The sequence below is a fragment of the Melopsittacus undulatus genome, unplaced genomic scaffold, assembly GCF_012275295.1.
Source record: "Melopsittacus undulatus isolate bMelUnd1 unplaced genomic scaffold, bMelUnd1.mat.Z mat_scaffold_508_arrow_ctg1, whole genome shotgun sequence".
Taxonomy (NCBI): Eukaryota; Metazoa; Chordata; class Aves; order Psittaciformes; family Psittaculidae; genus Melopsittacus; species Melopsittacus undulatus.
Window position 1 is genome coordinate 31,251 of NW_022994380.1, and position 14,801 is coordinate 46,051.

Sequence of the window (14,801 nt, forward strand, 5' to 3'; positions counted from 1 at the left end):
TGGAGGCCAAACGTCTCCTGCCCATGGGAGGGAATAGAGGGAACATTGGCAGAAGAAGCAAAGCACTAAAACTGGAGGCACTACAGGCAACCACTGGACATGCACTGGACTGGGAGAAGGCAGCTGTGTGATGGAAAACCAGGGACCCTCAAAGAGCTGGCCTTGTAGGGTTGGAGATGACTGTAACCAGCAGGAAGCTTTGTGGCTTCAATCCTAGAGTCTAAATCCAACTCAAAGGTCAGCTGCTAGGAGACCTGGCTCATTAGCTTGACATCACTTCATCCCAGACCTAGTTCAAAGGCTTGCTCTCAGCATGGCCTGTAAAGATAGAAGGTAGGTGAGTGTGGTGGAAGTAGCAGCAGAGGGACTGACCCAACAGGCAAGCGATCCAAGTGTAGCACCACTGCCTTCTTCAGAAGAATTTCTATGAGTGACTGATGAGGAATCATGCTTTTCCTCCTGTTCTACTCCTTTGTCTGGGAGGATCCCTATAGACGAGATAAGAAGGAGAGGTCTGGTGTGAGTGCTTCTTTTACTCTGCTTTCCCCACTTGCTTCTTGCCAGAGAAGCTTTCAAAGGGAACTATTTAGACCATCAAGAAATTACCATTGCTATGATGCTCTGCAAGGGACCCTGCTTCTGCTGAGTGTCTGCCTGCATCAGGAAGCAGCACACCAGCCGACTCTTTCCCTTGAGCTTCAGGATCACCCTGTGTAATTGAAAAGACAAGTGTTAGAACTGGCACAGGCTTCATCTCGACCCGCTTCCACGCTCAAAGCTCCTGCTTCAGCGCTCAAAGCTTCTGCTTCAGCCAACAAGCAAAATGTGCTATCAGGTGTGGCAAAGGAGCAGTAGGGCAAAAACTGCCAGCAAGTTGGGCATCACTGTTGAGCAAGGTTTTTCCAAGTGTACTCCTGCCCATGATAGGGCCTTGGCTGAAGAAGCGAAGCACCAACCCTAGAGACACTACAGGAAACCACTGGATGTAGACTGGATCAGAAGGCAGTTGTGTGATGGAAAACCAGGGATGCTCACAGCACCAGCCTTGTAGGACTGGAGGTGACTGTAACTAGCAGAAAGCTTTACGGCTTCAATCCTAAAGTCTAAATCCAGTTCAGATGTCAGCTGCTGGGAGACCTGGCTCATTAGTTTGACATCATTTCATCCCAGACCTAGTTCAGGCTTGCCCTCAGCATGGCCTGTAGATGTAGAAAATAGGAATGTGTGATGGAAGTAGCAGCAGAGGGACTGACCCAGAGGCAAGCGATCCAAATGGAGCCCCACTGCCTCTTTCAGAAAAATTTCTCTTAGAATCAGATGAGGTGTCATGATTCTCAAAGGCTGACATGCTTTTTGGATTTCCATTATATATCTGTGTAATTTAAATGTCAAGTTCAAGTTAGGAGTGGAGTTAGTAGCCTCACTGTCTCTTTCAGACAACATACCTCAGAAGGTAAAGTGGAGTCATCTTTGTCATGAGCAGAGCATTCTTGAACAGAACTGAACTCTTTATCATATGTTAATTCCTTCATGTAGGTATAAATTCTGTATCCAGAGAGGAAGGAAATGCATTTGGTAAACTTATTTCACCACTTGGACACTCTTTACTAGGAAGAGCAACAGAAACTCTTAAGCCATCCTGACTATATTCATTGCCAGCTTGTAAAGGGTAGCACACGTACACAGCTCACTGCACTACTGGAGTAGTGGAGACTGAAATACTGCTTGACTGTTCATAGTACAGGTGTCTGTTATTGTACGTGGAGCAGCTCAGCCCTGCTGACTCCAGTCTGATCTGATCTGTCCCATCTTGAGGGCCAGTGAGATTAACAAGCCCCCTGGTAGACTGATATCTAACTACATGGCTACCTCAGCAGAATGCTATAGTAATGCTGCAGCTACTTTTTGCATCAAGCCGGCCTAATGTCTCCTCAAACCCAGTCCTGGCTCTGAAGGGCTTCAGAAATTCCCATCATTAGCCTGAGGACCTGAGAGTTTAGAGAGCTGGCAAGTGAGAGATCAAGATGCCAAGAAAGATTCCAAGCTCTGTGGGGATTAACTACATTGTACAGGTGTTATTTTGTGACAGTCCTGGCAGAGGATCCCTGGGGCACCAGTGAGAGACCCCTTTCAGATCTTCTTCAGCAGCAGAACTGAACACCAAATGAAAATGCCCAAACAGGCAAGAAAAGGGGAAATTAAAACATGTTCCAGGCCAAGGCTGCCATGCCAAACGGTGTTCTAGCTCAACGTTAATACTGTGCCAGAAGCTTGGAGGCAAGAATGGACTTGTTTTGCCAGAGCAATCCTCAAACATGCTTTATTCCTTAAGGGGTTTCTACTCCACAGGGATTTTGCCCAGGCACCCTACTCTCCTGCTTCCCATCAGTACAGGCTCTCTGAAGGGGCAGGGGGTTAAGAAATGAAGTTGAGATTCTCAGTCTTCCTCAACTTCCAAATATACTCTTGACATGGTGTGAGATGCCTCAGAGGGACATCACTGTGCCCAGCTTCAACAGAGGTCTCAAGGCCTCATGAAACCCTGGTGATGTTACTAAAATGGGCCATACATCAGTATGGACATTCCCAGAATGCAGCTGCTCCAATAAGAACGTAAACCACTTAGGCAGGATTTAAACACATTCTGGAATACATCGTTGCTCTGCTGCCCGTGCTGTCCACACAGAAAGGATCAGCACCATGCCGATGAAGAGTCTGTGCTATATTCAAATCCCCAACCGTAACAGAAATCATAAGAGCAGTCCTAAAGAGTCCCAGAGATTATAGGAAATACATCAGCTTCTGCGGACATCACATTGCCATTACTTCAGTCCCTCTTTGGTCACTCTCCTACAGGCAGAGCAAAACCACAGCCAGATATCTGGAAGCATAGGAGAGTGCAGGTTGGTGGGATCCCAGGAGGTCTCCAGGCCAACCCCCTGCCTAGAGCAGATTCAGGGCACGCGTGCATGCGTGTGGCACCAAAGCCAGTGCTTTCTTGCAGTCCTCAGTGCGGAAACCATCCCCTGAGGTAAGAGAGCAGCCAAGTGCGGGTCTGCTTTCACAAGTCACACACAGAAGGAGCTCCTCCAAACAGCTCCTGGTACTTTTTCAAAGATAATTTCTACTCCTCCCATCAAACCAACTTGGACAGTGCTAAGGAGTTCCATGTGCGCTTCTGACAAACCCTTTACCTTCCATTCTTACGAGTATTTACGTCAGCTCCTTTCTGAAGCAGCAACTCGACTGTCTCTTTACAGTGCATATAGATTGCCTCAGCAAGTGGAGTTTGTCCAAGCTGAAAGTAGACATCACCTCCATTAGAGTAACACAGAAAAGTCAAACAAGTTTGTGGAACAGGAGCCTTACCCAAAGTCCAAGATTACCTCATTCACAGCATCAGTATGGGCATTGTGCTCCAGTAACAGCTCCACTAGACATTTGCTCTTTACTGAGGTAGCCAGGTGAAGGGCAGTGTTGCCAACATAATCTCTGAGGTCAGTTCGGGCACCGAGCTCCAGCAGAGTAGCTACACAGTCTTTTTGACTGAGCTCTACTGCCTGGAAACAAGACAGAAAGGAGGAATGGCTACCAACAGTGATGTTTTTCTCTGTCAGAACTCTGGCACCTTACCAACACAAGCATTTTCAAAGATCAGGCAACATATGCCCCTTCCCTGCTGACTACAACATACCTGTTTTATGTAGGCCTACATAAAGAATCGTGCAAGGTATGCATCACTCAGTGCATAAGTGAACAGCCCAACAAACAACAGCAGAACATATTCCACCTACCCTCATCAGCAGTGTTTTGTCTTTGTCACGAGGGTCTAGGTGGCACTGATTTCCTGCCAGAAATCGAACTACATCTGCATGCCCATTCTCACAAGCAAGATGCAGAGGTGTCCTAGAAATTAAACATGCTCTGTTAACACAGACAGACAACTGAAAGTCTTGTTTCAGGCTGTGGGACCCACCACATAGGCCAACAAGCCTCAGGTAGCAAAACAAAAAACAAAGCCGAAAGCAAGCTTTCTCATTGCAGAGCAGGTGGCAGCAGTTGCATGCCCAAAGCCTAGGGCTGCCTAGGAAAAATCCACAATGTGTCTGTTGTGTCAGGAAGCGTTTCCTCAGCTGTGTCAATGAACTCACACAGACTCCTGTGCCCAGGCACTGATCCCTGCCTCCAGCAGGACTGCCGGCCACCCATGGCAGCAGAGACCACGTCTTGGCAGCCTGGAGTCTGTGGTGTCTATGTAAGGCTATGGAGGCCATGTAACCCTCTGAACTTTCCCCCTATAATTCCTGTCCTAGAAGTGTCCCAGAGACAGTGGGGGTGAGGTTTCTAATAGCAACGGGAAGGGCTGTGCTGTGTCTTTCTCAAATCTATGCCCTGCCCAAGCAAGCCGCTCAGCCTGGCAACAGAGAAGGAGCTATCTCTGCTTGGATGAAGGCCTGCTGCCTTCACATTCTCCACAGAAAATTGGCTAGTGGGTCCCTTCCAAGCTGGTGTTCTATGATTCCACGACCAGGCTTGCAGAGCAGAGCAGGGCAGGCAGGGCGGGGTGAAGCATCTGACTCCTCCCGTCCCAGCTTGGGCAGGCCTAGGATAAGGCTAGCGCTGTGGATCCCGTCCCCCTCCTCAGGTCCTCGACCTAGTGTGGCGGGCTTTGCTGGCTCTTCCAGCCAGGGAGGGTTCAGGCCTCGCTGAGGGCACTGCCTGGCCCTTACCACTTTTGCGCGTCCTTCTTGTTGATACGGAGTCGATTCTGTGACGCGAGCTCCTGCAGCCAGGCCAGGTTCCCGCTGGCGTCTGCAAGGTGCAACTTGGTACTGTGCCTTGTCCACAGATTGCTGAAGAGCCCAAGGAGCCTCTGCATGCTGCGGCAGGGATGAGGGGAGGGCACAGCCCGTCCCGGGGTGAGTGGCCGTAAGAGATGAGTGGGCAGTAAGGGCATTTATGGCTGTGAGCGTCGGGGGCCGCGAACCGCTGCTGCTGCTCGACAGCACTGAGCTGCGCGGCCTGCTCCCCTCCCTGTATGCGGTGAGCGCGCTCGGCGCGTCACGGAGGACTGATGACGCCGGAGCGAGCTGTGCCTCTGCCGGGAGCGCGCTCTGCCCACTAAGGCTCCCGTGCCGGGCATGGCGAAGGCGGCTCCGCGGTGGCGGCTCCTCCCAGCCTGGATGCGGACGAATGACGATGGTCCCGTGGCCGTGGCCCCGGTCCCCGCTGCCGGGCGGTGAAAGGTGGCAGCAAGGCCCAGGTAGAGACGCTGCAGCTGGGCCTGGGGACTCGGGGAACCGTGTCCGTTCCAGGCCCGCGCTGAGTGTCGCCCTCCCCATGCGGCGCCCAGAGTGGCGGCGGTGCACTGCATGAACGACGCGGAGCTGGTGAACGGGGCCCTCACGGTCCTGGCGGAGGTGAGCCCTGACCCCGACCTGGAGCCGCAGCCTCGGCGGGGCACGGGCAGGAAGCGCTGCCGCCCGTAGCTCCCGGGCGGCCCCTCTCCGGGATGCGGAGCTGGGAACGCTGCCGAGCACCGCCCGCGTTTCCCGGGCCCCTTCCTTCGTTTCTCGGAGGCTGCCGGGGCTTGAGCAGTGCTCTTGTCCGTCGGCGCTGCGGGACAAACCCAGCGGCCCCTGAGGTCTGGCGAGGGGTGTCCCGCGGGGTGCTGGGCTGCCCTCATCCCCACCTCCTGGGGGCTCCCGGGGTGAAGCCGCGCACAGCCGGGTCTGTTTGTTTTCCCTTTCGTCAGAAGCTAAAACGTGAGGAAGAAGGGTAGAAGGCCTGTTCCCGGAGGGAAGAGGAGCAGGAGCTCCAGCCAGCATCAGGCGAGGCTCCTGGAAACACAGCCAGCACGGGGGGAGGCAGCGACCGCAATCCACCTCTCCCACCCCTGCTGGCGCTGGTGCTAATGAAGAGAGGACAGGCTGGGAGGACTCTCAGCGTGATGTTCTGAAATATGTGAGGGAGATCTTTTTCAGCTAACACTGTCCCCTCCGCGGCTGCCCAGGAGCAAAGGGGACAGTGAAGAGGATCCCACAGGTCAGAGGATGGTGGGAGGAGGGCGTGGAGTGGGCTGCGTGTCTGCTGTGTTGGTGGCCTATGGGGCTGGCAGGATGGCTCAGCATCCTCTTCCCGGCCTGAAGGGGGGATGAATAAATCACATGAGAAGTATCTCCTTGGATCATAATCTCAGCTTTACTAGTCTCTTCTGAATATGCAGCGCTCACAATGACATGGATGGCAGTTCCACAGGAGCAGGAGAAGGTCAAGGCAGACAACTAATGCAAGTTGTAGCAGACCTGCTTCTTCGATTTTGAGTTGCTTATCTAGCTACTGGATCTTGACTGACTGGTGTCACTGTGGAATGTGCCACTGACTGAAGCAGAGTCTGAACTGTGTTGACAAGTGCTTAGCAGCAGTCTTGCAAGAAGGAAGGGCAAATGGGATAAATGTTGATGGCCAGCTAAGTGCAGCATGGTAGAAAATATTTTATTACTCCACAACACTTCCAACCTCCAATTGTTTTCAGCTCAGGAGCTTCCTTAAAAGTACTGGGAAACAACTCTGCTACAATGGAGACTTACCGAGAAGCAAGAAAAAGCACCTCTCACAAACTCTGGATTGTATTTGCAGGTTTCATGTTATTAATTCCTAGGCAAAAGCACACATCTCCAATTAGACAGCACATGTCAGCCTGCTATTATAGTTATGAGATTTCATTTATCAAACACTTTCTGCTATTTTATGAATCATTCCTTCATTTCAGTAGTTCTGAAATAGCTTCTCAGTTCCCCTATAGGTTACTGGGGTATCCTTGTCCTATAGTGTCATTGTCTCTCTTTTCAACTCCAGAAAGTTGAAGAATGCAATAGAGCTTTACAACTTGCAATGCCAGACAGGTAGCGTTCAGTAAGAAATATACTCCTGCCTTCCGGAAAATATTCTTGAGCAATTGCTGACAGTCCTCATTCTCTACTGCAACCATTTTCAAAACTACTTTAACCTGGCAATGCAATATGCACAGAGTTATTGCGGAGTAGTAAAGAACCTCGGGGTCAGATCTGACAGCATTTTAAAGCTAATTAAAGTCAAGGCTGCAACATCTTTACTTTCTCCCTTACACTGGCACAATGAGCTCAGGAAGCTAATCTGGCTGAAAATTAGGTTGTACCATTAAAACCTAGTTTCCAGCCTGCACGTGCTCAACAATGATCGGTACAGAATCATACAAGGGTCAGCACCATACAAACTGAGGCAGAAAGGCATGACTGCAGCTACTCAATTTCAGATCAGCCTAGGCCAATTCAAGAGCCTCTAACAAAGTACTTCACAGACAATAGAGTGAAAAGGAGTCCCCAGCCATGAGGGAGGTTAAAAGAAGATTTAGTCCCAGTGAATAGGAACTGGCAGAGCAGCAGAGAAATGGCATAGCTAGCAGTATGTTAACCCTAACACACATTAAGTTGAGCACAGCATCTTGAAATCAACTCAGAAAACTTGGTTCTACACAATATACTGCAGAGTTTGATTCTATCCTCCCAGCTTTAAATAAAGATCACTTCCTAAAGCAGCAGCATGATGCTTGGACATCAAATCAGTACAACTTTATCAGCATTCTGAAGATGAATGATAAATATATACATATATTTTGATAATAATTCAAAACGAGATCTGGAAACTATTTTTCCTTTGAGATATTCCAATTTTAAGGCAATATATCAATTGAGAGAAAAACATCAGCCTTTTTCAGAAGAAGCTGTACTTCAACTGGCAATTAAAATTTTATTATTATATAGAGCTTATTTCACCTGAAATTCACATGTTTGGCTAATACATTATAGTGATGCACAATCCAAGTACATTCCTCTGGCTATTTAAAGTACTTTGTTTTGTACTTCAACTAAAGTTTTTATATCAGGAACAGACAGCACTATACTACCATGGCACATCAGTCAGATCATGTTTCCTCTTCTCAGCAAGTACTCAAGTCACCTGTAACATCAGATCGCCTCCTAAGCTTCAGTATGATTTGAACAATCAGATGTGGCAGGTCTCGCGGTGCACTGAAGGGTGTGGATCTTCCAATCAGCCATATAGCAAAAGGAGATTCCTGGCTGCAAAATATTGTGCAAGCAAATGAGAAACCCCCTGCCCAGTGTCTATAAAGGAAGTTTTACTTCTCATGCTCTATCAGCTCCCCAGTCCAGGTCACAGTACGTTCTTCTTCACTTATGCTTGTCAATACAGACCAAGAAAGAAAACACAGAAGGAAGTTGAAGACCTAAAACTCACTGTTTTAAGTGGAGACTGTTGCCCATGTCTTTTAACTTTAAACCATGGCCTAATCTTGAGCAGCACTGGGCTTTACCAGTTACTCAGCAACATAATCTGTTTGACTAAGGGATCAACTTCCAAGCACGTGCCAGAAACAAGTGGGCCAAATCTCTGAGAACCTTTCAGCTGCAGGTAAAGACATGACATGGTTATTCCTTGACAAGCACCAATTACCTGCTAGCCTTTTTTGCCTTTGAGATTGTCATGGGTTCAGCAGTAGCTCATGCTCTGCCAGGGAGGAGGGAGAGATAGGGCGCCTGGTCTGGGCTAGTCGGGGAGGTATTCCATACCACAGCACGTCCTGCTTGGGGAGGGGACTGGAAGCTGGCCGGGAGGGAAGGAGTTAACACGCCGGGCTGAGCTCGGGGAGGGAACGGGAAGCTCTCTCTGGGGCTTCTGGCTGCTGGCCTCGTGGCGGCGGGTGGTATCGTATTCTCTCTCTCTGTTTGTCTCCTCTAACTTTGATTTGTTATTGGTACCGGTAGTTACTTCTGTTATACCTTGATTGCTGGACTGATTTTACCTCGATCCATGGGAGTTGTATCCCTCCGGCTCTCCTTCCCATCCCTCCGGGAGTGGGAAGGTGAGGGGGGGGGGGGAAGGGAAACAGAGGGGGAACTGTGCAGATTTAGTTTAAACCGTTTTTATCTCAATCTGTGGGGGCTACATTCTTTGGATTCTTCTTCCTAACTCTCCGGGAGTAGGGAGACTTGATTTAAACCACGACATTTTTTTGGCGCCCAACATGGGGCCCGAGGGTTTGAGATAAGAACAGATTTGAGCGGATTTATAGTCATTTGTCACAATGCTGTTTTATTGGCTCTCACAGTTTTTTCTCTTGCTCTCACGGTTTCAGGATTTTACCAATTACTTTTCATATATATTAGCTGTGTTAGTGTTTATCAAGTATGGGGTTTGGGCTAAGGTTCTGGTCTCATTGTACTTTATGGTAATGACTTGTAATACAATAGAAACATTAATCATGAAACTGATTTGGTTTATGCTCCCGGTATGGTCACCAACTTTATATTTTGGGAGGTATATAATAGAAATGCTTGGGAATTTCACATCTTTTTTCTCCTTCTCGGGTGGTCAACCTGTGAAGGAGACATTCTGCTATCCTCCCAGTGTTCTCTCCAGATGGTCTACAACATCATTTGAGGGTTTTGAAGTTTCTGAATGGCCTTTTAATACTGTTGAGACTTGTATGCTGATTGCGATGGGGATCACCATAGTAGCACGCATACAGAGTGTGTTTTGCCCACAGTTATTTCATCTGATTTCAAGAGTTAAGTGGAGTCAGGTCTGGTCCTGTGTTGTGGTTAAACGACGAAATAGGAGGACCAGGAAATCTTCCCAGAGGCTGGATAGTCATGAGTGGCAGGGTGTATGGGATAGTATGGGCAAGCATCTAGGTCAGTGGGCCCCTCCAGTACTTTGGAATTTTACTCCTGAACAAGTGAAGAATCCGGAAGAATTAGTAAAACAGCTAAATGAGGTGTGTTGTCGTTCTGGCCATACCAGAGATGGACAAATTACAGCAACGTGCTGGGGCTTGGCCTATGCTTATAGGGCCTCAATCGACATTATCCAACACCTTCAAAAGGAAAAAAATGTCCCTGGATCTGATAGCAACACAGAAGTCAGCGCAGCTGTTCCAATTCCAAGTACAGCAGCTACACCATCCCCAGTAGTAAGTACAGTTGCTACCCAAACTTCAGCTGTGACAGACAGTGCAGCTACCCCAGCAACAAGTACAGCAGCTACTCAAACCTCGACTGCGACAGACAGTGCAGCTGAACTACAGGACCAATTCGTACCAATATCGGTTGCTCCTGTACACAAGAGAAAAACCAAAAGAGAGGCAAGAAGGACGAGGCAGGATGAAGAAACTATGCATCCACTACCTGGTCTAGTATCTGATCAGGGGTCATCATCACACGACGAAGAAGAAGAGGTGACTTCTCGATCTCGGACCTCAGCTGAGCTGCAGAATATGCGAAAAGATTTCACCCGTCAACCAGGGGAGCACATCATCACCTGGTTGCTCCGATGTTGGGATAGTGGGGCCGATGGTCACGAACTAGCAGGTACAGAAGCCAAGCAGCTGGGGTCACTTGCTAAAGAAGGGGGAATTGACAAAGCAATTGCAAGAGAGAAAAAGTCCCTCAGTCTTTGGAGGCGGCTTTTGGCAGCTGTGAAAGAAAGGTTTCCATACAAGGATGATGTTATGAGTCGTTCGGCCAAGTGGACTACTATAGACAAAGGCATCCAGTCCCTGAGGGAATCAGCTATCGTAGAGATGATTTATCACATCAAGCCGAATAATGGGGATATACCCATAGACCCAGATGAAGTCGAATGCACACGACCCATGTGGCGAAAGCTTACACGAAACGCACCGTCGTCATATGCCCATTCATTGGCAACGGTAACTTGGAATGACATAGTACCACCAACAGTGGATGAAATGGTTCATAAACTCCGAGAATTCTAAGACAATCTTACTCCTTCCATCATCTCAGCTGTGGAAAAAATGTCTCAGGATCTCAGACAGGATCTCAAACAGTTGAGGGATAATCTGTCTGATTTATCTAGCTCTTCACGTGTGCCAATACGTGTTTCAGCTATTAACAAAAGGCGTCCTATTGCTCGAGAGAGAAGATATATAAGATACACACCACGGGCCACCCTATGGTTTTACTTGCGGGATCACGGAGAAGACATGACAAAGTGGGATGGAAAACCTACTTCAGTCTTGGAGGAACGTGTGGGTGAATTGAAGAGAGGAGCAAGGGCCAAGACTGATCGCCCCATGAGAGCTGCAGCTTCAGTCTCTGGTGAACAGGTTCCCAGATGGAGTGGAAGAGCTGATTTTACTCCAGCTCCTGTGATAAAGAAGAATGATCCCTTTCAATACGACTTAGGTGTCCAAGATTGTGACGACGATGACTATTAGAGGGGCCCTGCCTCCAGCCAGGTGGAGGTAGGGTACAATCGTATTTACTGGACTGTGTGGATCAAATGGCCTGGCACATCAGTCCCACAGAAATATAAGGCTCTAGTTGATACTGGTGCACAGTGTACCCTGATGCCATCTAACTGTCAAGGGGTGGAAACCATCTATATTTCTGGAGTGACAAGAGGGTCCCAAGAGTTGACTGTACTAGAGGCTGAAATTAGCCTGACTGGGAAGAAATGGCAAAAGCACCCCATTGTGACTGGTCCAGAGGCTCCATGCATCCTTGGCATGGACTACCTCAGGAAGGGGTACTTCAAAGACCCAAAAGGGTACTGGTGGGCTTTTGGTATTGCTGCTTTGGAGACTGAGGAAATTGAGCAGCTGTCCACCTTACCTGGTCTCTCAGAGGATCCTTCTGTTGTGGGGTTGCTGAAAGTCGAAGAACAACAAGTGCCAATTGTGACTGCAACAGTGCACCGGCGGCAATATCGCACCAATCGAGACTCCCTGATTCCCATCCATAATCTGATCCGTAGACTGGAAAGGCAGGGAGTGATCAGCAGGACCCGCTCACCTTTTAATAGCCCCATATGGCCAGTGCGAAAGTCTAATGGAGAGTGGAGACTAACAGTAGACTATCGTGGACTGAATGAAGTCACACCACCATTGAGTGCTGCCGTGCCGGATATGTTAGAGCTGCAGTATGAATTAGAGTCAAAGGCAGCCAAGTGGTATGCCACGATTGATATTGCCAATGCATTTTTCTCAATTCCTTTGTCGGCAGAGTGCAGGCCACAGTTTGCTTTTACTTGGAGGGGTGTCCAGTTCACTTGGAACCGACTGCCCCAGGGGTGGAAACACAGCCCCACCATCTGCCACGGACTGATCCAGACTGCACTGGAACAGGGGCAAGCTCCAGAACACTTGCAATACATCGATGACATTATTGTGTGGGGTAATACAGCAGAAGAAGTTTTTGAGAAAGGGAGGGAAATAATCCAAATCCTGCTGGAAGCTGGTTTTGCCATAAAACGGAATAAAGTCAAGGGACCTGCACGGGAAATTCAATTTTTGGGAATAAAATGGCAAGATGGACGTAGACATATCCCTACAGAAGTGATCAATAAGATAACAGCAATGTCTCCACCAACTGATAAGAAAGAAACACAAGCTTTCTTGGGTGCTGTGGGGTTCTGGAGAATGCACATTCCAAATTACAGTTCAATCGTAAGCCCTCTCTATCATGTGACCCGGAAAAAGAATGATTTCAAATGGGGTCTTGAGCAACAACAAGCCTTCAAGCAAATTAAACGTGAGATAGTTCAGGCCGTGGCCCTTGGACCAGTCCGGACCGGTCCAGATGTGAAAAATGTACTGTACACTGCAGCTGGGGAGAATGGTCCTACCTGGAGTCTTTGGCAGAAAACTCCAGGGGAGACTCGAGGTCAACCCCTTGGTTTTTGGAGTCGGGGATACAAAGGCTCGGAGGCCAGCTATACCCCAACGGAGAAAGAGATATTGGCAGCTTATGAAGGGGTTCGAGCTGCTTTGGAGGTGATTGGCACTGATGCACAGCTCCTTTTGGCACCCCGCTTGCCAGTGTTGGGCTGGATGTTCAAAGGCAGGGTCTCCTCTACACATCATGCAACTGATGCTACTTGGAGTAAATGGGCTGCACTAATTACACAACGAGCTCGGATAGGAAATCCCAGTCGTCCAGGCATTCTGGAAGTCATCATGGACTGGCCAGAGGGCAAAGATTTTGGAATGTCACCAGAGGAGGAGGTGATGCGTGCCAAAGAGGCACCACCATATAATAAATTGTCGGAAAGTGAAAAGCAGTATGCCTTGTTCACTGATGGGTCCTGCCGTATTGTGGGAAAGCATCGGAGATGGAAGGCAGCTGTATGGAGTCCTCAGCGACAAGTTGCTGAAACTGCTGAAGGAGAGGGTGAATCGAGTCAGTTTGCTGAGGTGAAAGCCATCCAGCTGGCCCTGGACATTGCTGAGCGAGAAAGGTGGCCAATACTCTATCTTTATACTGACTCATGGATGGTGGCAAATGCCCTGTGGGGATGGTTGCAGCAATGGAAGCAGAGCAACTGGCAATGCAGAGGTAAACCCATTTGGGCTGCTGCATTATGGCAAGATATCGCTGCCCGGGTGCAGAAGCTGGTGGTGAGGGTACGCCATGTAGATGCCCACATACCTAAGAGTCGGGCCACTGAGGAACACCACAATAACCAGCAAGTGGATAAAGCTGCTAAGATTGAAGTAGCTCAGATGGACTTAGATTGGCAACATAAAGGCGAATTATTTTTGGCCCGGTGGGCCCACGACACTTCAGGCCATCAGGGCAGAGACGCAACATATAAATGGGCTCGTGATCGAGGGGTGGACTTAACAATGGACACTATCGCCCAGGTTATTCATGAGTGTGAGACATGTGCTGCAATTAAACAAGCTAAACGGTTGAAAGCTCTTTGGTATGGAGGACGATGGCTGTAGTATAAATATGGGGAGGCCTGGCAAATTGACTATATCACACTCCCACCAACTCGCCGAGGCAAGCGCTATGTGCTTACCATGGTGGAAACAACCACAGGATGGCTGGAAACATATGCTGTGCCCCACGCCACTGCCCGGAACACTATCCTGGGCCTTGAGAACCAGATTTTGTGGCGACATGGCACCCCAGAGAGAATTGAGTCAGACAATGGGACTCATTTTCGGAACAAACTTATAGGCACTTGGGCCAAAGAACATGGCATTGAGTGGGTATATCACATTCCCTACCATGCACCAGCCTCTGGGAAAATTGAACGGTACAATGGGCTGTTAAAAACTACACTGAGAGCAATGGGTGGGGGAACTTTCAAGCATTGGGATACACATTTACCAAAGGCCACCTGGCTGCCCTCCTCCCGACCTCGGGGTTAGGGTACCCACTTCTTTTTCCGACGACCTTAGGCTGCCCTCCTCGCGACCTCGGGGTTAGGCTACCCACTTTTTTTTCCGACGACCTTAGGCTGGCTTAGGCTGCCCTCCTCCCGACCTCGGGGTTAGGGTACCCACTTTTTTTTCCGACGACCTTAGGCTGGCTTAGGTTGCCCTCCTCCCGACCTCGGGGTTAGGGTACCCACTTTTTTTTTCGACGACCTTAGGCTGGCTTAGGCTGCCCTCCTCCCGACCTCGGGGTTAGGGTACCCACTTTTTTTTCTTACGACCTTAGGCTGGCTAAGACTGCACTCCTCCCGACCTCGGGGTTAGGGTACCCACTTTTTTTTCCGACGACCTTAGGCTGCCCTCCTCCCAACCTTGGGTTTAGGGTACCCACTTTTTTTTCCGACGACCTTAGGCTGGCTTAGGCTGCCCTCCTCCCGACCTCGGTGTTAGGGTACCCACTTTTTTTTCCGACGACCTTAGGCTGGCTTAGGCTGCCCTCCTCCCGAACTCGGGGTTAGGGTACCCACTTTTTTTTCCGACGACCTTAGGCTGG